This window comes from Mycteria americana, chromosome 5 (genome assembly GCF_035582795.1).
Source record: "Mycteria americana isolate JAX WOST 10 ecotype Jacksonville Zoo and Gardens chromosome 5, USCA_MyAme_1.0, whole genome shotgun sequence".
NCBI classification, from domain to species: domain Eukaryota; kingdom Metazoa; phylum Chordata; class Aves; order Ciconiiformes; family Ciconiidae; genus Mycteria; species Mycteria americana.
In genome coordinates, this window is record NC_134369.1 from 43,321,385 (window position 1) to 43,343,287 (window position 21,903).

Below are 21,903 nucleotides of genomic sequence, written 5' to 3' on the forward strand. Positions count from 1 at the left end.
ACTGGAGAGGGATGGCAGAACTGATTGCAATTTGCTGATGCATCTTGATTACCATCTTAGTTTCCCTTGCTCGTTGGAGAACAATTTTGGCTGTGCCTGCAACCTCGCGACTGCCAGAGCCGCAAGCCTCAGCGTAGCCCAACCTGGATCTCAGCTCTGCAGCACGCAGATTGTCTACGATAAGGACTCCACGGCTGCTCAAACTCCAGCGTGCCCAAAGCCTGAGGAGCAGTATTCAGTAGGGCCCAGAGCTGTGGCCTAAGCCAGACAGCACAGAAAGCATTGCTGCCTGGGTAGGGACCTCGGCTGGCATTGGTAAGGGCCGGGAGGGACTATGAAAGAAGCAGGTCCAGATGAGCCACCTTCTCCCAACTGATGGTCCAGATCAGAAGGTGTTGGGATGACACAAGCAGGCGGAAGGGTTCATGGGGCTGGCAGGGCTTGGGGCTAACTTATTTGGTTTACGGAAAGCTCTGGAACAGTCACCTATTAAATGCTCATTGTTCAGTGTGACCACAGGTGAGAATTGGTAACCGAAGGGTTTCAGCCTGTCTTACAAAGGGAAAATGGAGAATCAGACCCTTCCCGAGGCATCAAGGTGTAGAGATAGCTCAGGCAGAAGTGTGGGAAGGTGGAGGGATCATAAAGGGACTCCAGTGCAAGTCCAAGAGGGAGATTCTCCCCTAAAATAAGAGGCAAGGACAGAAAGTAATGCTACCAGTCAGCAAGCCCACAGAAGCACACTACACAGGCTCCCACGCTCTTCCCATGAGTAAAGGGCCCTTCAATAGCAGTGGGCCAGATCCCAGGGAATGGTCCAAGGATAGGGGCCATCTCTCTCCCTTCCTCCTCTCTCCTCCACAAGAGGATGGCCAGGAGAAGAGCAGGGCACTGAGCCATGAACCTCTAGTGACCACATATGTCTGGTAGCATCTGTCACCAGAGCCAGGAAGGAGACTCCAGCATCCAAAAATCACATCCCTACTGAGCCAGGGATGAGACTGGGGACACACTGGCATTCTTCACTAGAAGAATCAGCTACCAAGGAACTAGTGAATAAATTCACATATTTAGGCACAGTACTTGAATACCAGGAAAAATGAATGCTGCCTACCCAAAGAGTATTTGCAGATCTGTTGTCAACAGAAGCTATAAGCACAAAGAAAATGCAGTTCAAATGACTACAGGTGGCTCCAAGATCTCGCACGTTGTTTGGTGCCACAGTTACAGTTTCACTGTATAAAACTTTGCAGGTATACAAAAGATTTAGTGGTTTGGCAATAAGTCACCGAAAAAAAAAGGTGGAGATTGCAAACATTAAGTTGATCCTGCCCTTCTTTTATTGGCAAGCCTGGATTGGAAAGGAAACAAAATCTTAACCAGGTCCATGTATCAGACAGAAGGTGGCTATAAACTAAAATAATCTTTTGCTACAAATACCACTATAGCTATATTTTGACAGGAAGCACAAGAAAACATCAGTTTATGCCAACGGGCTGCCTTGCGATGCGTACAGTCAAGTTCCCAAGTCTTCTGGGGAGACCGGTACTCCTACAAAAATATGCAACTCTATGTGAATCGAATTCTTGTAAAATAATGAAGGGCCAATGGTCAAGGAATATCTGCCTGCAGTATCTTACGCTGTTTTGTGTGTTCTTTTGTTCACCCCCAAATTCATCAAAACCTATCAGAAACATCAGTACTTTATGTACTACAATGGCAGACATGCAATATATATTCCCACACACATAAAGGCAGAAGCAAATTTCATGATTAAACACAAAACATGGTTTTAGGAATCTTAACATTTTCCATATCACAGTTATAATTAGATGAATGTGTGGCCTTCCTTATGCAAGTACTTTTATTGTATTTGATACTTGAAAGGTCTGAACATCTCTACATTTAAGTAGTCAGTAGGTCAGTTGTTGTGAAAAGGGAAAAGAGTTGACGCGATGATGTGAATTAAAATAAAATTATTAGCAATCAAATTACATCAAGTTATTTTACTTGCTATTTACATTAAACCTGACTGGTAGGTGGGTATTACGAGCCATACTTAAAATGGAATGCAATTAACTTGAAATAGACTCTTTTTTTCATTTTAATAAACGTGTTTTTCGTAACTCTGTGTTCCTTTTTCCTTTCCCCACTGTGATCAGAATTTAACTGTCTGAAAGTTCATCTGGCAGCGGAAATGTTATTTCCAGTTTGCCTACAGATACAGTCATTTCTCAGGGGCTGGCTCATAGCAGACGCTTTTGTAGATAGTCTTTAAACTTTGGCATTTCAGAGGCAAACACTCTTGATCAAAGGATGAATAAAAAGAAAGGCCTCAGGAGATTCCTTCTCCACTGACTACCTCCAAAGGGTCCTCTTGGGTTACAAACTCTCTGAATCTCAAAGCCAACTTTAGTCTCTACTTTTATCTTCTAAATTTCTAGACCTGTAGACCTAAAAGCAACTACAAAGCTTCCTTGTAGAATTGGCATACTTCATCTTACTTCACACACTACTTTTAAGGAGAGAGGGAAGGGGAGTTGTGGATGGAAGCCAATGCCATAGCGTAAGCACCCAACTTGTCTGGTCACCTCCTCCGTAGGACGGTGTTGTTGCTCCATGGACTGCAGAAGAGGGTATGTTTGTAGGAGAAGCACATGGTACTTGCTTTGAGGGCTGTGGATGAAGAACAGAACCTAGAGAGCAGCAGACATTTAGAGTGACAGTACAAAGAGCAAAGGGAAAATGCACCACAGCCACGCGTGTGAACACCGACCTTTTTCAGAGAATGACGTGAGAGCATGGGTGCAACTGAAGGAATGGGAAGGAAGTAGGGAGCCATATGCGTGGTAGGAAAGAAACAGCTAAGAGGGGTAAACAGCCACCATTTGAGTTAGATTAGCTCTTAATTGGAGTCTCTTAAAAGAAAAGATGTAAAAATGTACAGGCACGCACGCATACAGAATTATCCTTGTAGGAGGAAAGTTTTTCCTACTGCAAGAGAAAAGGCCCCTATTCTACTGAAATGAAATGAAATACTGGCTATTTAACAAGACTTAACAAAAAAGAAAAAAGAGCATCTGAGAACAATGTGTCTATTATAGCCTTGTTTTCCAGCAGATGTTTTGAGGTGACACAGAACAGCTTAGTAGCTGGGTGTTCTGTTTTAAAGACCATGCTGTGAGTCGTTCCGGAACAGAGCTATTTTGGCTATGCGGGGCTTTTAAATTACCATTTTCAAAGTGTACTTAAGCTGGTAAGCTATGTGTAGCTAAAGACTTTTGTTTCAGGAAGAAGGGTGGGAGGCCAAGAAAGGTATCTCCAAAAGGAAAATGGGCTTTATTAAATCAAAGTCCACAAACAGTACTAATCTTACCTGTTTTTCATACATCGCTCTGCAGCCTTAGTAAAATAACGTATTTCACTTGAATTCAAAACTAACATTTCTAGCACATAGAGAAAGAGCTTTTGCTGTGCAAAAATATTTTTGCAACAATCAGGTGTCTGAATGCACTTCCCAAAGAACAAGCACATGAGGTGAATAATGATGCTATAAACTACTTTTGACCTTTAAACAGCTTTCATTTGGAAATAGGCCTTTGCTGAAGCAATGGCACTATTCATAATGAAAAATTAAGCAAAGTTGTTCAGCATGAGCTTAATTTCCAGAAGTTTGAGTAAATGAACTGCTATTTAAATAGCAAGAAACTCAAGAATTTCCCCAATCTCATTAATTCTTCCTATCTGACAGAAGGGCTGGGGGTGGCCGCGTGGCCGGTCTGCAGGTACCTCTGCAGCGCTCGGGCTGTAGGCGGTCAGGGTCCTCCTTGCACCCGCGGCTTATGCAGGTTTGCAGGCAGCAAAACACATTATTTTTCTCATACCCCGCCATAAATGTATTGCTGCCAAGCCTCTGTGCTTGACCAGCACCGTTCACATAAATACAATTGAACTATTTCCAGTGCTTGTCTTGCCCATCACTGCCTGAAAAACCCTTGTCCAAAACAACATTGTCCTAATGCTGCTCCACCATCGATGCTGTTACAGGATGAAATTAAAATAACGCAACTTCAGATCTCTCTTCAACACCAGCAGCAGTAAAATATTCAAATACATATGCTATAATTTAAAATGCAGATAGGTGTTTATGAAGAAAATTGCTTGTGACCAGCAATATTTGCTGTCGTACTATTATTTCTGCCCCCAGTAAACACTTGGAAAAGAGCACTTTCATTCTGAGGTTGAACACACAAAGCTGTATCATGTTCAAGCAGTGCCCATACAAAAAGACGCCCATCCAGAAGTTGTAGAGCTACCTGTGAAGACGCTTAGTTTATCTGAAGTCTTGAACTAATACCACGAGGTTTTGAATGCATCACGTTTCTAGTAAAAAGTCCAAACATTTGAGAATAATCAGCTGAGCTAAATCTATTTAAAATCCCACAAATTACAACCACAATGCAAGTCACAGGAGAAAGATCGTTTTCTCTATTTCCTGTCTGAAAGGTGAAGCGGTCCTGACACACACGGGATATTGCCCAGCCGCGTGTCCCTTTGCGGTGCCCGTGCTCTTGAGGAGACTCCGCTTCCATCAGCCTCTTTGGTAAGCACCCGCGCACGCACTGCAACAAGCTGACATGCAGGAAGCCACCATGTTCTGCCATTTAGTTGGCCAGAAACTACACAAGTGCATAAATTGCTGCAGCTGTTAAAACTTTTGATGGTCAGCTTAATTATTTCCTTCAATAATGAAGAAATCAGACACCACCACTGCCAACCCCCCCCCTCCCCAACCTATTGGTATCTTTACCAATAGTTCACTAAGAAAATTTTAACAACCTTGAACGTTTAACAATAACATAGGGCACCTAAAACTCTTTTCAACCAGGTCTGTTGCACGTTTGTATTCATTGTCACCAGGTATCATGTGCTCTAAAGGCTTGTAAGTTGAGGTCAAAGTTAGATGTTTGCGAAGTATTTTGATTTTACTAAAACATGCACATGCTTTATATAAAAACAGATAGATAGATTTTTCAAAAGTGCTCATTATTATCTTAATTCTGCTGCAACTGAAGTCAGCAAAACACAGGAAACAGCAACAGTTATATCAGCAAAACCAGGCAATCCATCCATCCAGCCCGGCACCTCCAGCACGGTCAGTACCAGCATCTTCAGAGACAAAACATTTCTGCAGCCCAGAACTTGGTTCTAATGCAGATTTCCATCACTATTGGCAGATTTCCATCCACCATTCGATCTCCTTGACACTTTGCAGATATGACATCTGTGTCCTAGCTTGCTTGATTTTTTTTTTTTTAATCCCAAGTTTAATGGTAACAGCCTAACTTGAGCCCTTCTTGAAAATTCCTAATATACATGCATAAAACACACAAACATTTTCTCCAGGTAAAACCACAATGGTAACTGCGAGTTCAGAGCTACGTGTTTGCAAACACTGAGGACAGTACAATGTATGTCTCTGCCCATGACACAACATAGCGGGAGATTGACAGAACAAAATCCCAAACACCTTTCTCGCCTCCTCACAGCTGAATAAAAGAGCAGAAATAATGACTCTTCTAAAAATCAAACACTTTGACAGCTGTTGGAAACCAGCCCAAAATGTAAAAGGATGGCTGCCACTGCTAATGGCTCCTTCAGGTATTGTTCACCACCACAACAGACAGAAAAGATATGCAATTTAAGAGCAAGTAAATGTTTAGTGTCTTTTTATTTTCTTGAAAGTGCAAACTGCATGTGCTTGTTAATCCCAGCTGTGGCTTTTATCATTTCAGCATTTATTATGCTACTTCTAGGAAACTAAGGAGAGATACTAAAATTATTTCATTATTAATGCTACCAGTATCACCCATTGCTGACTTGCTAATTTTCTTCAGACAAATGACTCTACCAAGTTCTCATTGCCGCTCTAATTTCTTTTCTCTGCTCGCTCCCCAGACATTTTTCACACACAGATTTTCTTTCTTACTTACAAATCTCCACCTGGCATTCACTAAAATACTATAGGACATAGTTAAAAGCCAGAGGATTAAAATCCATATAAGCCAACTTGATAGAAAAGCAAGAACCTGGAGGGGTGGGGGAAGACACTGAACTGGCAAGTGTCTCCCCCCGAGAAGTCCTACAGATTTCAGGTAGAAAATCCTCCCCCCCCCCTCCAAAATCAGCTTCCATGTATGGGAATATTTTTATTTAAATCTCTGCTAGTGTCTTAAACAATTCAATCACATGAAGTAGGAACCATTAGACATGACAATCTTAAAATACATCCTCTGCCTTCAAATACATCTCAAGCAAGCAGAGGGAACGATGCATTTTTCTGCACCTATTCTTTGCACAGCCATTGAAAGAGATCCCCCATCTGCTGTCAGACAAAGGGACTAGTCCAGGCTGCACCAAAAGGATTTGTTTCAATGAAATTTTCATTAAGGTTAAAGCACACTGGTTTGAGACCACTTAAGTTTGAAGAGTGTTAAGTGCCAGGAGGGAAAGGATTTTTGCATTTTCTGAAGCCTGAAAATCAGTAACGTAATGAAGCCATAAAGGGGGACAGGAGAAGGGAACACTTGAATCTTTTTTTTCCTCTTCAAACCACTTAAATATTGAAAAGGCCAAGGGATTCACTTCAAAGTTACACTTTAAAACGTTAAATGTAAGAAAGCAGGCAAAGGTAAAATTCCACTGGTAAAAACTATTTCGTTTCTTGCTGACCCTCACGTAATCCTGCTCCTTGCACTCGGTCAATAATGCTCTCTGGGCTTTACAAGCTGCATCCCTGGCACTCCGCAGCTGTGATGTTGCCCCAAAATTCTTCTTTATCCAAGGTGTCAATTTCCCTGCCTGTTTGTTTGCTTTGTGTGCAAAAGCTTATGGCACATCCCAAAAATTTAAAGTAAGGGTAATATTCACAAAATCGAAATTGGAAGATAAAAGGTTCACAGCCTAGATTGAAAACTAATAATTAAAAAACACACTGAAACGAAGTTATTTGACTTTTCTGCAGAATTTCCACGTAGTGCCGCAAAACTGAGAGTCAGATTACTATTACTACCCATGGCTTTGGTTATGAGCCTTTCAAAACCTTTTATGTATGTGGAAACTGTTCTAACAACAAACTGATTTCAATCACAACTGCTTAACCATTATCAGTGGGAAGAGAGCCTCCTCAACACTACTAGTAGTTGCCAAAGCTAACAGATTAAGTCATTGTACTCATCTGGAAGTTCTATACTGAGCTATTTTGGAGATACGATGAGCCAAGAGAGTTCGGAAAGTGTTCAAGTAGTGAGTTAATCTTATTTTTCTGAAGCAGGAAAATTTCCCAAATGCCTTTTCTAATTTGTCTCAATTTTCCTAAAATAAAATAAAATAAAAAGGAACCCTAGTGAAAGATTACAGACGTATCAGATTAATTATTTTGGTCGTGGTGAGGTCAGTGAATATGAAAAGGAAAAAGCCAATTTTAAATGGGGAGGTAAAATCAGTCCCTGCAAAGCGAATGTGGAAGAAAAACAAAAGCAAAAATATTTAGAAGCCTAAAGTACTGTTCTACAGAAATTTTTCATACCTACTACCCCAAACCACAGGAGAGAAAAAAAGATTAATTTCCTAGCAGGTCAGCTAGTAGAAATATTACAAGAATCAGGTACTCTCTCCATTTTCCACAGGAAATTCAGGCTGGGAAAAGGGGAGAAATGAAAGAACTGTAGGTTTCTGGGGGAGGAAATCCATGTCCTCCTCTTCCAGAGGCATACAGCCTCTGACTTTTTTGACCAGCCCTGTGGCAAGGAAGATTAAGCCTAGAGTAAGTATAGAACAAATAATCCCGGAGCTAACGAAAAAGGAAAGGTAAAATTCGGTGGGCAGAACAAATCTGAGAAGAAATTTATATGGAGAACAAAAGGGACAAGTCTGGGCACTAAGGAGCAAAACGAATTGTTTAGTTAATGAGGAAAGATCCCTTCCATAACACCTGACAAACAGGTGTTAAACTTGAATCATGCTTAAAATAAAGCAAAAGTGGTTTGGGGACTAAGACTGGGAGTGAAATTGTTGCTAGATGTTGAGCAAACTAAATAGCATTCCTAAATTTCATTCGAAAATACTGAGTAGATATTTATCGCAATAAAGGAAAGAATTTTGCTCAGCTCTGGCTGAAGGACCAGTTATTATTGAGACTGTCAGGTGAGAAGTATTCTTCACAACTTGTTTGAATAGGATAGAGTTTATCAGTAATTTAATAACACTAATAATCTTGGACCAATACAATTTAAAAATTCAAACAAACAGTCACTGAGAAATGAGACAAAAATCAAATAAATAAACAGTGCAATGAAATAAGGATGGGGGGCCACCTACATTTGTCCTGAAACGTGTTTTTTCAACATCCAGTTTCCTTCTGGCTGCTCATGAATGTGGAGTTATCTGCATCCTAAAAATGCTCTGTTTTCTATTAAAAACTTATTGTTATGCTCACTAAGCTTTAATATCATGCACACTGAAGACTGCAGCCACAAACAGTCAGTGAAGTTACTTGCCATTATGAGAGATATTAAAACCAGAATATAAAAAATAACTTTATTTGCACAAACTGATTTTCTTCAATCCCACCTACATTTTTTTCATGAGCTAGTTATGAGGTTGATGAACATATTGGGGGAGATACGAGAAGAAAAGGGGATTTACAGGGCAACAATTCCACAGTTGTCAGAGGGGAATATTGATATTAGTACACAGTAAAATCCAACGTTTTCACATCACTTCTGTTTCCAGATAAACCCTATTGCTGCTGTTCTTCAGCACACCCTGCAAAGCGCTGTCCTTTTTCTTCTAGTTCATTCGTCATTTTTCTCCTGTCTGATTTAACATCAAAACCATCGAAAGCACGTGTACTCCCAGGCACTGCAAAGGATTTGCCCTTTGCCACATTCTACGTTAATTCTCTATTCTCCCACTGTATAGCTGACAGCTACTCAGAAGATGGCCGGTGTCAACGAGGACTTAGACCCTGCAAAGAAAGCTTTCTGGAAAAAAAGCCAGAGCTGAGCTGATTTATGCAGGGGAAGGACATCTGCCTTCAGTGTCTAGGGTTAAGGAGAGACCAGTGATCCTGCACCCCAGGCCATCAATCACTCAGAGCCCTTTGCTCTACAGGGTGTCAGCAGCTCCGAGGGATGCTCCGTCACGCAATTCACACTGCGGTAACCAGCTGCAACAACAGCGGGATGCAGCAAATGCAAAGAGGAGTCTGGAAAACCGTGAGGCTTAATCCCTTATGCCACACTGCTGTGGTCACAGGGCACAAGAGGCAGGAAAGTGAACGCTAAACAAGGCTTTGTTGTTAAGATGAGGAGTTGTGGGACCGCTTGTGTACTGCCGAGTGCTTCCATCGGCACTAACAGACTTTCCAAGAAGGGTATAAGCTAAACCAAAGCACTTACCTCAGAAACTGGAGCATTCTTCAGAACACGTACCAAAACCCAGCAGACTACAGGGCTACCTCGACATGAACTAGAGTAGATCTGGTGACATGCTACTCTAGAGATCCCTCCAAAAGACAGCTCTCGGAGCCAAAGATCTGAACGGACTTTGGCTTGGATTTAGCTCCTGGAACTCTCAAAACTGTAATTTTCATTTTTTCCTCTCCCTCAGTCCCACTGGTCTTAGATTTATAGTATGTTCTTATCTTTTTTACTCAAAGAGTAAATTAGCTTTATTAAATGTTAAGTAAATAGTTTGACTGAAGGATGTATTTGCAGTAAAATGCAACATATAACTAACAATGTCATAGCATAACCCAGACCAATCTCGTGAAAAATCAAACAAACATGCCTTTGGTTGAATTGCACAAAAAATGAATCCCGTTAAAACATGCTCTTTGTAATGGTTTTATTTTTTATTTCAACATAATCGCTTTCAACTAGGAAGCCCTTTGGAAACACGTAGCTCAATAGCATTTTGACTGACAGCATGAAACCTGGTGACAAAGAAGTTGAGGGTGCTGCTAATTGAAAAGCAGCTGGTAGATCACAGGTAACCAGATAATCACAGATAATCAGAGGTACATCAGGGTACAGTACAGTTGGTGGAGCAATCATCCCCAGAGAAGTCAGAAACGTGGTTTTCATGGGTTTATAGCAAGACTTTTACAAGGATCTGAAGAGCGATGGAGCTGTTCTAACACTAGAAGGTATAGCGTGCCTTGTTCATTTTGCCTCGCTCGTGACGACGCACGTAGGCCACACAGAAAATGCAGGCTCCTTCCCCTTCACTTTACCGAGGCTCGCTCCTTTCCACAGTGTACAACTGATTAAGAGAGACCCCCCAACACGCTGACCACCACTTGTTTTTCACTAGGGCCTCCCTCACACTTGTAAACATGCTGTTGAAATTCTCTGTTTACTTTACCAGCCTGGGAAACGTAATAAAAAGAGTTGAAGATTGTGTGCTAGGTAAATTTTCCAAAATTGGTACAGTTCTAATAAAATCCTTTTCATCCTTTACTCTTCAAAATAACCCAAGAATGTTTCTTGGATCCTTCCCCAGCTTTTCTACAAAAAAATGAAACAGCTCCATTTACGCCCTCTCCTTACTTACAAGCATCCATTTCTCCCCAGTGTTATTTATTCCGGTCTTCCCAGGTATCACAGCCCAAGACTTTTTCCTCACGTAAAGACCATAGTCAATAATTCTAGCTACTACTTAGCTGAAGTGCTAAATCATCGCTAGAAACAAAGCTTTAGATAAGAGAATATTTTACCAAAAACTACATTAGCACTTTGATAACTGAAGTCAGCAAAAGAAGTGACTGAAACAGTGCTAAGCTTTGATCTCATAGCTTTTCCCACTGCTCTTTTCTTCCAATCCTCCTTATTATCCTGCCTCCTGCCATGTTACTCTTTTTCAACCTTTTTTCTAAAAACTTAAACGTACTTTTTCTAAGCATATGATTTCATGCCTCCATGGGCTGAAGCATTTTGGGGGAATCAGATTAGCTATGGAAATTTTTAAGCACCAGAGGACCTGAAAACTCAGATAAACGGATCTATCACAGTCATGAATGTCAGTTTCCCAAGTTGGAATAGGTTTTTTTTAGACAAGCTTATGGATGTTGCAAAACTACCATTTGAAAAAAAAGATTTTTTTTTTTACAATATCTACCAAAATTAGCTTCTAATTATTCTAAGAATGTTACATGATTAAAACAGAAAGAGCATGAAGGAATACTACAGCTTTTCACTGCATGGCCCACCAGAGGAAAAAGAAAAAAAACCAAACCAAAACACAAAACCCAAGCATCACTTGTATTTATTTATTCTAGGTATACTATTTCACTGAAATACACCCAAATACTTAACAAGTTCTCATACTTGACTACATGTTTTACACCTTCTGCTTGCATAAAAAGTGCATTTGGAATGACTAAATGTCAACAGATTTAGTGCAATATGATATAAGAGAAGTAAAACAGATATTGACTTACTGTGAGGTGTTTACATCCAAATCTTCAGAACGTCCTTAGATACAGTAATTATTTCAACAGAGATTTAGCAAAAAAAAAAAGTCATTTGAGCCACAAGGCTTTTTTGGGCCTAGAGATTTTCACTTAGCTGAAAAGAAAAAGAAACTAATTAGCCAAACTACAGCAAGGGTTATGGAACAAACTGGCAGACAAATGGGATCCTCAGCTGAAATAAATGGCTAGAACTTTATTTATGTTGATCTATACCAGCTGAGGCTGTGTGCCCTGAAATCAAGCGGTCTGCAGCCCCTTCTGCTGGGCAAGGATCAGCTACCACGTCTGCACACTGGGGTGCTGGAACTGAAGAAAAAGAAAAAAAGGAGGGAATGAATTCAAGCTCAGTAGAAGCAAAGAGGTGAGGTAAAGTCACTGCTGTGGTACAATTCTCACTGGCTGTATCTGGAAGTTAAGGCAGTTACGCTCCACAGTCCACTTCTTAGTCCTGGTCTTAGGTGCACAGTGTAGGGGGCACAGCCCAGCATTAGGGCAAGTGGGTTTCTGCAGTCCTGGTTCACTGACTACCCAGGGGAATTGATTAGGGAGGATTTTATCTTCCTCCATGCTGACACGCTTCCAGTTCCTTCTGCAGGAAAATGGAATGTGTGATGGGATAGTGCATGTGCTCGCAATTTGCCTGAGACACAGATGGGGCACGTCAGAAATCAAACCCGCAGAGATTAACTCCTCTACAGTACAGCTGCAGCCTTCCCCCCCGCCTGCCCCCCAAGTATGAAATGTTTATGTTAGTACTCAAAAAGGTAGCAAAGTGTCATAGCTCTGCATGCCAGCCCATTTCAAGCACTAGTGACCTGTCATTTCCTAATGTGTTTTTAAACTAAGTTTCCTATATCCCTATTTGTAATGTTACATTCTTATGCTACCACACTAACATTTTACATTTCTATAGCGTTTTCATCAGGTGACCTCGATGTAGCATGAAGGTATATTTGTGCTTTATTTCTGTTGGTCTTGTACCCAAACTTACTACAAGACTGACTGATTTAGAGTAGGAAGCAAAATATATCTTGTAATATCTGCTTGATTGGCAAAGGGGCACAAAAATTGTTAAAACAAAGTTAACAGTACCCAGTCCACAACTACTAGAAGGAATCGGCGAACTGGCACACAATCTGCCAGCAGGTAGCACTGCTTGAACAAGCTGGAACAACGCTGGCACCCAAGCGGTGGCACCCAGCTGGTAACGCATCCCTCGACAAGCCAGAACAGAGGCTGATCCATGAAAGGAGAAAACAATCCTTTGGACCAGACAGATCTTGACCCATGGAAAAGCATATATGAACATCAGTGATACACCGTGGAGCTCGGGAAAGCTTAAAGCTTCCCTTGGGGAAAAGCTCTTGAGCCTAGCCGTCTCGATCTCAGAGGGAAGAACCACGAAAGGCATCAGAGCCAGTGATGTGGCATCAGACTTGCATCATCATATACATAAGGATAGACTAATAAATGGATTAATGTCTGGGTTTTAGTAGTTAACAGAAAAATTACCTATTATCTGAGCACAAATAAAAGTTTTGGGGTTTTGCCTGGTCTCTAAGTCTGTCAGAGTACTCCCATCATGCTGGTCCCAAGCTCACAAATAATAACAGCAACATGTACAAGCACTGACGTCTTACAGCAACCTCACCAAACAGACAGTTATTATCCCTATTTTAGATGTGAGGGAACTGAGGTATAGAGAGGTTAGCTGACTTTTTTCCAAAACTAGCAAAGCTAGTAACACAGCCCCGATCTCCCAAGAGCAGGCTGTGTGGTTCAGCAGAGAGGACTGATGCAAGCTTTGCAAGAGATCAAGGCCAACAAGACTAGAGCCTCTGTACTGCTGACAAGGATCTGTGCCGTCAGTCCAGACTGCAGCTCCATCTGGACCTGTCAGAAATCATAGTTTGTCCTGATGATCAGAAAACCACAGAAACTAGCTATTTTTGGTATTCTTGCAAATAAATTCTTTCATCTCTTACTTTGTACCTCTCACCAACACATGAGAAATGTAACGGTTGACCTATCATGCTCTAATACTTTGTAAATTATTTCTGATTTCTGTGGTAGAATATATCTACATTATAATTCAAGAGTTTCTTAGTAACATTTCATAAACTTTCAAGCACCATTTTTTCCAGACCACAGAGTAACATGATGGCAGAATGTTCTGTAAACTTATATGTGTGTGTATGTATGTCTTGCTTTGCCAAGCCTTGTAGTGTTGGGTGAAGTTCTGGCAGTTTGGCAGACACAGAGCTCTAGGATTAGTTACAAGAGGACATTTGCATATAAATCTGTCTCTATTTATGAAGCCTAAGAAGGGAAGTGTCACTGGATTTTACTTTTGAGAACAAACTATGAAAATCTTCATATAAGCTGAGAAAGTTAAACCTCTTTCTCTTAAGTTAAAAGTGTCTGTTAGGTTTGAGTTAGGTTTCTAGCCATATAGATTATATCCGTATTTTTAACGGCCCGTGTTCAGATTGTTTCTATGGACAGGAAAATGGCCATGTCTGTGTACGCTGTGAAGTTTGAATTTGAACTAGACCCATTCTGTTCCCCTTCTCCCTTTTCCCCTGAGGGATTTTCACTGCTTACTGATCCAGCTGGCTTGCTTCAGGCTGCAAGTCAACTTGCACGTGGTGGGTAGTTTGGATTTGACGGCAAGTATCTAGATACACTTATAGTCGCCTATTTTTACACTTAGTCACCTCTTTCCAGGAAGGAAACTGGGCCAAGAGAGGCACATGCAACTGAGGGAGGTGGACCACAGGTTTTAGCAAAGTAAGGTGAAGTGTGTTGCTGAAATTCTACATGGTAGAATTAATCATGTATAATTAATCATGACAATGACCATACCTGAGCTGCACAGTTTGCCTTATGTGACCAGAAACTCCACACCTCTGCTCAGTCACCCCTACATTACCGCAGAACTTCCTTCTGAGATGCTCTCGGGAATCAGGAATGTCATTTGTTATAAAAAAACCAAAATATTTTAAACTGATATTCAGTATCATCTCCTACCATTGCAGTAAATCGTCTCAGAACTCAAAAATCATTCCTGATCACTGGCACTCCTTTCATGAAGTTTTCTTTTCTTACTTTAAAAGCTAAATACAAAGTTTCTTCCAAGTAATTCTCAATATCAGAATCGATCTCAGATGAGCTTAGCTTCTGCTGCTGTTTTGAATGAACAGATCAGGGTTAGAAATGTGGTTTTAGAAGCAGTATTCTGTAACTGTTGGCTTCTTTCTATTCATTTTTGTGAGTGCCTGTCAACAGATTATTTTTGCAGAGATTACTGGCACTGTAACGGCCTCATCAAAATGGCAACATCATAGACCTCTTTCTTTGACAATACTTGTAGGACGCTTAACTTTCCACTTTTGGCCCATTATCCTCCTTTAAAAAAAAAAACATGATCCTTCTATGAATAGATACTTAAAAGTCTATGGAAATATAACTTCCTATGTCTCTGCTCCCTCCATGAAATAGCATCTGCACTAAGAAAAGTAGCAACCTCTCCCACCACTGAAGCTGTATGTATCCTAGTACCAATAATGACAAAACGGTAAAATGAACCCCATTTTTACTGGAATGTCAGTTAACATTTTTCCAAGTATAAGAAAACACATCAACTGCAACTTTAATAATTTTACCAGCAGTTTTTTGTTTGAATTTACTTTTAGTAGAACTTTAAAATAATTTTCTGATTAAACATTGCTGAAATGCAACAGAAGCACTGTAGAAACCATTTTGATACCCACACTGATACCCAGTCAGTTTTGCAGCACAAGGATCAAGTTTTCAATCAGCATCTCAATTTTTCTGCATAAACTGGTAACAGTTTGCCTGGGGAACTTCACGTCTGACAACCCATTTTACAAATTGCTCCCAGTATTCCTGGGCCAAATCCTGTAAGATTTGTTAACTCCCATGGCACTTGGTGGGAGTGACAGGTGGTCAGAGGGTTGGAAAATCAACACCGTGTAGGTCGGCACCTATTAAACACAAGACCTGCTGGTTTTTAATCCCCAGGATCAGTTTCTGACTGCTCTATATATATCATCAGGAGGATACAGCTGTTGCAGATCCAACAGAGCAGACATGAGCAACCTGATGCCAATATGGGGAGATGAGGGAATTCGTCTCTCCACGGAGAAGAGGCTGCTGTGCAAAAAATGTGCAACAGGTCAACGTGGAGGAGGCGGCTGATGCAGCCAGAAGGAGGAAATTTCATCTCCTTGGATCCAAGTGCTGGATGCGCCTGTGAATGACCGCACTCCTCCACAAGAGCAGATGAAGGGCAGAGAGTAGGTGGAGGGGTTTGATGATATCAAAATGATTCAGGAGAGTTTTATGAATTGATTGAAGCTCGAGAATGAATACAGTTGAGGTCCAGAAGGGAAGGTGTAACCAGACCTTGTAACCACAAGGCTATGAGACAGGGAAGAGTTGGAAGTTATGGCAGTTCTTAATTTATAACAAGATTAATACAAGCAGTATTTTCATACTAAATAACTGAGCAGGTGAAAATTAAAAGACTACATATTTTTTAGTACTCATAATGAAATGAGATACATCTCCTTCTGCTGCTTTTTCTCTGGGCCCAAGGCTTTTGATTTGCACAGTGTTTCTAAATCTGTCCAGCTGGTCAGGCTGGGGGGAAGGCATTGCTCACTAAGAGCCCACTCAAACTGGGTGAATTCATGTTTCCTGTTCTCGCACACCTTCACAAGCTTTCTATTCCCAGCCAAGTGGACTATACATAAATATTTCCAATATTAATATTATAAAAATACTCTGTCATGTGACACTTAAGTGACATTCCACACATAATAGTCCCAGCTCAAGAGAATCAACATTTCAAAAAACAGATTTAGTTAATTTAAAAGTGACTGAGTGAATATGCCCAAAAGCTCTATTTTTAAAATTTAAAATTTAAAAATTGTAAATTAAAAACTATCAAAAAATAATTTTATAAATTCTTTTTATCTAGTCGATTTTGTGATTCAGAAACAGAAAACAAATTGTTGGTGTAGAAAACCCACTCAGCTGAGATTTCAAATATCATGAACACATTGAAAAATTTCTATTAATTTTTAAAGACATCTGCTTTAGTTATGCACTCAAATCAGAAGTGAATTTTGTGTTGGTTTATGGCAGAATATTCTCAGTTGCTAATTTTTGACTGCAGATTTCTAATTTTACATGTGAATATGCAATCGACACAAACAATCCAATACGCAAATATGGAGAAGAGTGGTTCATGTAAGATAGTTGTAGAACTATTAATTAGGAGAGATACAGCAAAGTATTCTCTGAGAAAAAAAATCTGACAACAAACGACCTTTGCAGTTTTAGTGAGTTGAGGTGAGAAGACCACCTCCTCCATGCCCCTGGTCAACACCGGTGGAAAGAAGCCTATTGTTTTCAGCAAGAACGGAATCAAACCCGTAGCTGCAAAGGTGTAACGGCAGCAGAGTCCATCCTGCATTTGGGACTGCCGGCGGCAGGCCACAAGACGTTGGCATCAGCTGCTCCTTCCCCCCTCCGGCTGCGTGGTCCTGCTCTTCCGCTGCAGCTTCCCCCCTCCAGCTATGGCACAACAACTGCTTGTGGGAGCACAGGGTAAACCGGATTGCTGAAAATAACCCCTTTGGAGAGTTATTTTTAACCTGGAACCCTTCAGATCACGTCAGGGTGGCTTCACGAGCCATTGTGCGCGTGGGGGTGCGTAGTAGTGCAGGGTAATGAGTTGCCAACAGTAAAGCGTGGGGGGCAGGGGGGGATAGAGAGGACCCTTTAATCTGGCTTCGCCCCTAAAGGCAGTGTATTGTGATACTACATCCGTGTTTAACAATTGCTCGTACGATACGCGCAACAGAGAGAATACAGGTCTTTCTGTCATACCCATGAAACAACAATGAAGTTCCAAAGTGCTTAAAAATCATTAAAATACTTTTCCTTTGTTTTTGTGTCCCTGTAGCTAAGTATACGCACAGAGAAGATCTCTTGCAATATTAAATAACTGCTTTCCTCACTTTCTTTATCCTCTCAGTGTAATTCAGTGCCTCTTCTAAAGGATTCCATCAAAGCCAAGTCATGGTGTGTCAGAGACATTCACAAGAGAAATCTCTGCTAATAAACTGCACGGCAGCTAGCCACAGCAGAAGCACTTACTTCCAGCCCTAGTAACACAACACCTTCTAGACCACTTTTCTAATGATGGTGTCACAGAGCCAAAATAGTAGTACCTTCAGATAAAAGTAAAAATATGTGCATACCAAAAAAGATGCCGCTTTCCATCAGGAATGAAAAGGGGCACCGCTCTGAAAAATGGGAGCGTAGAGCTGTACTTGAGACTTGTCAGTGCATTCCCATCCACAGAGACCAAAGAGGTGTCCAGGCACTTGTGCGATGAACACTGAATGAATACTGGAAGGAGGAAGATAAAACTGTTTCCTAAGAAGCTCTCTCCTTTATTTGTTGGTGGATGAGTCCTATCCTTTCTCAGAAGCAACTCCCTTCTCCGGGCTTCTGGGAACTAGCTGCTATGAGGAATTTTTTGAATAAAGAGGAGGTTTCCTAGCTCAGAGAGCAGCAGCGAGGGAAAAGCCCACATCCTTGGACTGGCTTTTCTTTCAGCTCTTCCACGCATTTTTCAATAGTCATTTGGCCTTTGGCTGCCTGTTTGAAGGACTGGCTGCAAAAACAAACTGTAAGAACAAGCAGTTCATTTGGCGCTTCTGTACCTAAACAGGACATCAATATTAGCTATATTAATCTTTATTTTTAGGTTATTTTTAATGCTTTCACAACTCTTACTCTCTGAGACTGATCTGGGATTGATATTGCAGCCAGAGAGGATTTGGAGTTTTATTTAATCCTGATTCTTTGCCATGTAGCTAAAAGGCTTTTGCCTTGTTAACAATATTATACTTCAGTTAAGTCAATAAATATTCACCATGTCTGCCTACTCCTCCTTGTAACTCCTGGTTGGACAAAAGCCTCAAAGCATTTGAGGAGAGTAGAATAAGATCAATGCTTCAAGTGATAAGAAACAACAAATACAGCCTATCCAGCCAGTTCTCTTTACCCTCTTTTCTCTCTTTCTGTATCCCACTTGTCATCTTTTTTCAACACCTCTCTGCCTCTTCCTTTCTCTGTTCTTCCCTCACTTAGTATCACCCTCGTTGCCAACAGTTCGCTGCTTCTCTTTCCAAACTCCAGGTGACATCTGTTGCCACAGCAATATCAGACATAAAAAACCTACATCTGCACCCAACTGCTGTTCCAGCAAAAGTTTGTAGCGATAGGCCTCATCTACAATGCTAATACTTTTGAAAATTCTTTTGCCCCTAAAATTTTCAGTGCTAACATTTTCACTGCATGCTATTTGCTCTGTTACCCTTAAAATTAACATGTTGAAACTCTTCTGCTAACGCATCGTATTTACCCTTGTAGTTTCCAGACTTTATAAATACATGTCTATATATGAGGTGTAGAGATATATATATAAGTACATATATCAGTTTTTCTAAACACCCCCACAAAAAAGCCAATGCATGTATATACTGACATGCACAGACTATTTCCTCAATCCGCGTTACATATATAACACCTGAAGACCTGTAGATTCTTCTCTAATTTTCCTGACTGCTCCTTTACCCACTATCGTCTGCTCTATCCCTAGCATATGAGAACTGTCATCTGGCTGATGCTGTACCACCACCCTGATTTAGCTTTCAATGCAAAATCATCTCGTACGTTCAACTGCCTTTTCCATAACTCACATCCATGATGGTGTGTGGAGTTCAGCTTTACACATGATGAAAATCCATGCTTTGCTTCCTACCGGTTGTGGAGACAGAATATTCGTGGCCAGCCAGAATCCCTGGGTCACTCCGTCATGGCAGAAAACAACAAATGGGGTCGCAGGCACAAGACCAGTAAAGACACTTACTTATGGAAAAGAGGATTGTCATCTCCTAAATTACCTTCTTCCCTCTGCCAGATATCAGCCACACTAGCGAGGGGTTCCCAAGTTAAGAGAAAGCTAGGCTCTGTTTTCAGTGAAGCACATCTGAATGAGACTACTCCTTTGCCTTCTGTATTACCTGCAGAGAAAGCCAAAGGTGATTAACTTCTAAATCATCAGATAAGCTTGCAGTCCAAAATAAGGTGGTAATGAACATTCCCCAGAGAATAATAGCCAACACTCCCATTTGAATCATTACAGTTTCTGCCAGTCAACGGCATCTACGTGTATCACATCTAACATGGCTTGATATCATTAGGGGATCATCTTGTATTTGTACAATACATCATTGTATTTGAAGTATGTGGCAAAACTTACACTATGAAGTACACTATTTATATTCTGTTTTCTTCAAAAACCTGCAAAATGATGCCTTATCACTGTGTTTCCTAGTGAGAAAATTAACTTAGCTAACTCAGTATTACATATGTCCCCATGAAATTATCCCAGTTTGGACTTCGAATTTCTTACGGCAGTTGAATTGCAAGATTACAAATTAAAAAACCTACTTAAAATACATATCTAATAATTCTTCAAAATTGAAAGAAAGCATTATCTCCAACAACAAAGGACAGAACAGGGAAACTCGGCAAGGGAGGGACAGCTGCAGCACAATATATTTTTTGTAGCCGGGGTTGTGAGGGGAGGTTGTTTGTCTGGGTTTTTTGCATTTGGGCTTTTTTTCTCCTGGAAGCAAGGGAAAAAAGTAGTTAGATGTGGCTTTGCATATGCCAGATGCGACAATGAGATCAAATCCCTTTCTGGGGAAAGGATTGCTTCAGAGAGTGTTTGATTTTGAAAGAGCAAGGACTCATTGTCTCTGAATTTTGCTGGATACCAATAAATGCTGGCATTAGTGTGACATTTCCCTTTGAAAGCTACAGAATTAATCCTAATAAACAGTGCAAATCTGCAACCCTTGCTAAGGCAGAACAGTGCTTACTGTCACAGACTTCAGAAAGACTCACGTGAACATGACTATGGGTTACAGCTCCTGGGTCTTTTACTAACAACATGTTCATTTTCTACCTACTAGATGGAAGTGGGTTTTTTCTTATATATGGGATATCTTTCAAGCACCTAATACATTATTAAAATCTTCTGATGAAGTACAGCATTCATAGTGGTAGCTTACACATATTTAATCAGTTTAGCTTAGCAAATGTTTATAGCATTTGCTAAATGATTAAACATTTCTTCAGAGACATACTACGAAGTAACATCATAAATTTAGACATATATTTCTTGCCTTCTAACAACTGCCTCACCTACTTACAAAAACTTCTTTTTAAAATTAATACATTTCTCTCCACGTGCCATAATAGTTTATTTTTTACATCTCTCAGATTGGACGTGGCAGTAAAACACCGGTTTCTCTCCTGCGATATAGTAAATGACAATCTACAAATAAAATTGTCTAAACATCTCTGCAATGATTCTCTTTCAGGCACATGAAAGAAATGTTCATGTGTGATCTATTTGTTGGTGGTCTTCTTCAAACTGTTTTCCCTAGATTTTTCGTACACATACATTTCATAGATGCATTTATATTGGCCTTCAGTTCTGCACATGTATCAGCCAACTTGTTTTTGGTCTACATTGGCCTTATCCCAGGTCTTGTGGGCCTTAGTGAGATGAAAAAATGTTTATAAAACTGAAGAATGGACCTCCTACTAATGTTCTTTTAAGAAATTGTCGGCATTTGGATCAGAAACATTAAAAAAGTACATTTAAGCATTCCTTTAGCATCATTTCCTGGAAGACACTCTTAATTTGAATTTAACAAATTAAAGTTAATTAAATGGCTACAGTACAAATTTTTTTTAAAAAGCCAAGAGAAAGTAGTCGTCTTCCCCTGTAAAAGTTAAAAAGATGCATATTCACAAAAAATAAAAATAATCTTTCTCAGCAAGAACCACTTGCAATAAATCAACTTCTGAGGCATGTAGCAGCTCTTTGTGTGATATTGTGTGACATAAACAGAAAATCTGAACATGAAGTACCCTTCTTGGGAAGAAATTTGACAAAACCGTAATGTGGTCTCCTCATTACAGGGACATCAACTGCTGCTAATAAAAGCAGATATCTTGGAGAGCCACATCCATGGAAAAAACTGTGAGATTGCCACGCCTGCCTCTAGCAGCTGAAAAACAGGAAGTACTTGGCTTTGTGAACACTTGAGTCCCACAAGCGTTAACTATAGATTAACCTATTTGTGCTGATCGTTGATTTGCCCGCTAAGTAAGGATCCAACCTTACTCAAAGGTCCCCTTGGCTTCAGGTCTGGCCTCGCTACGTAACCAGGGTATCAGGGAACTGT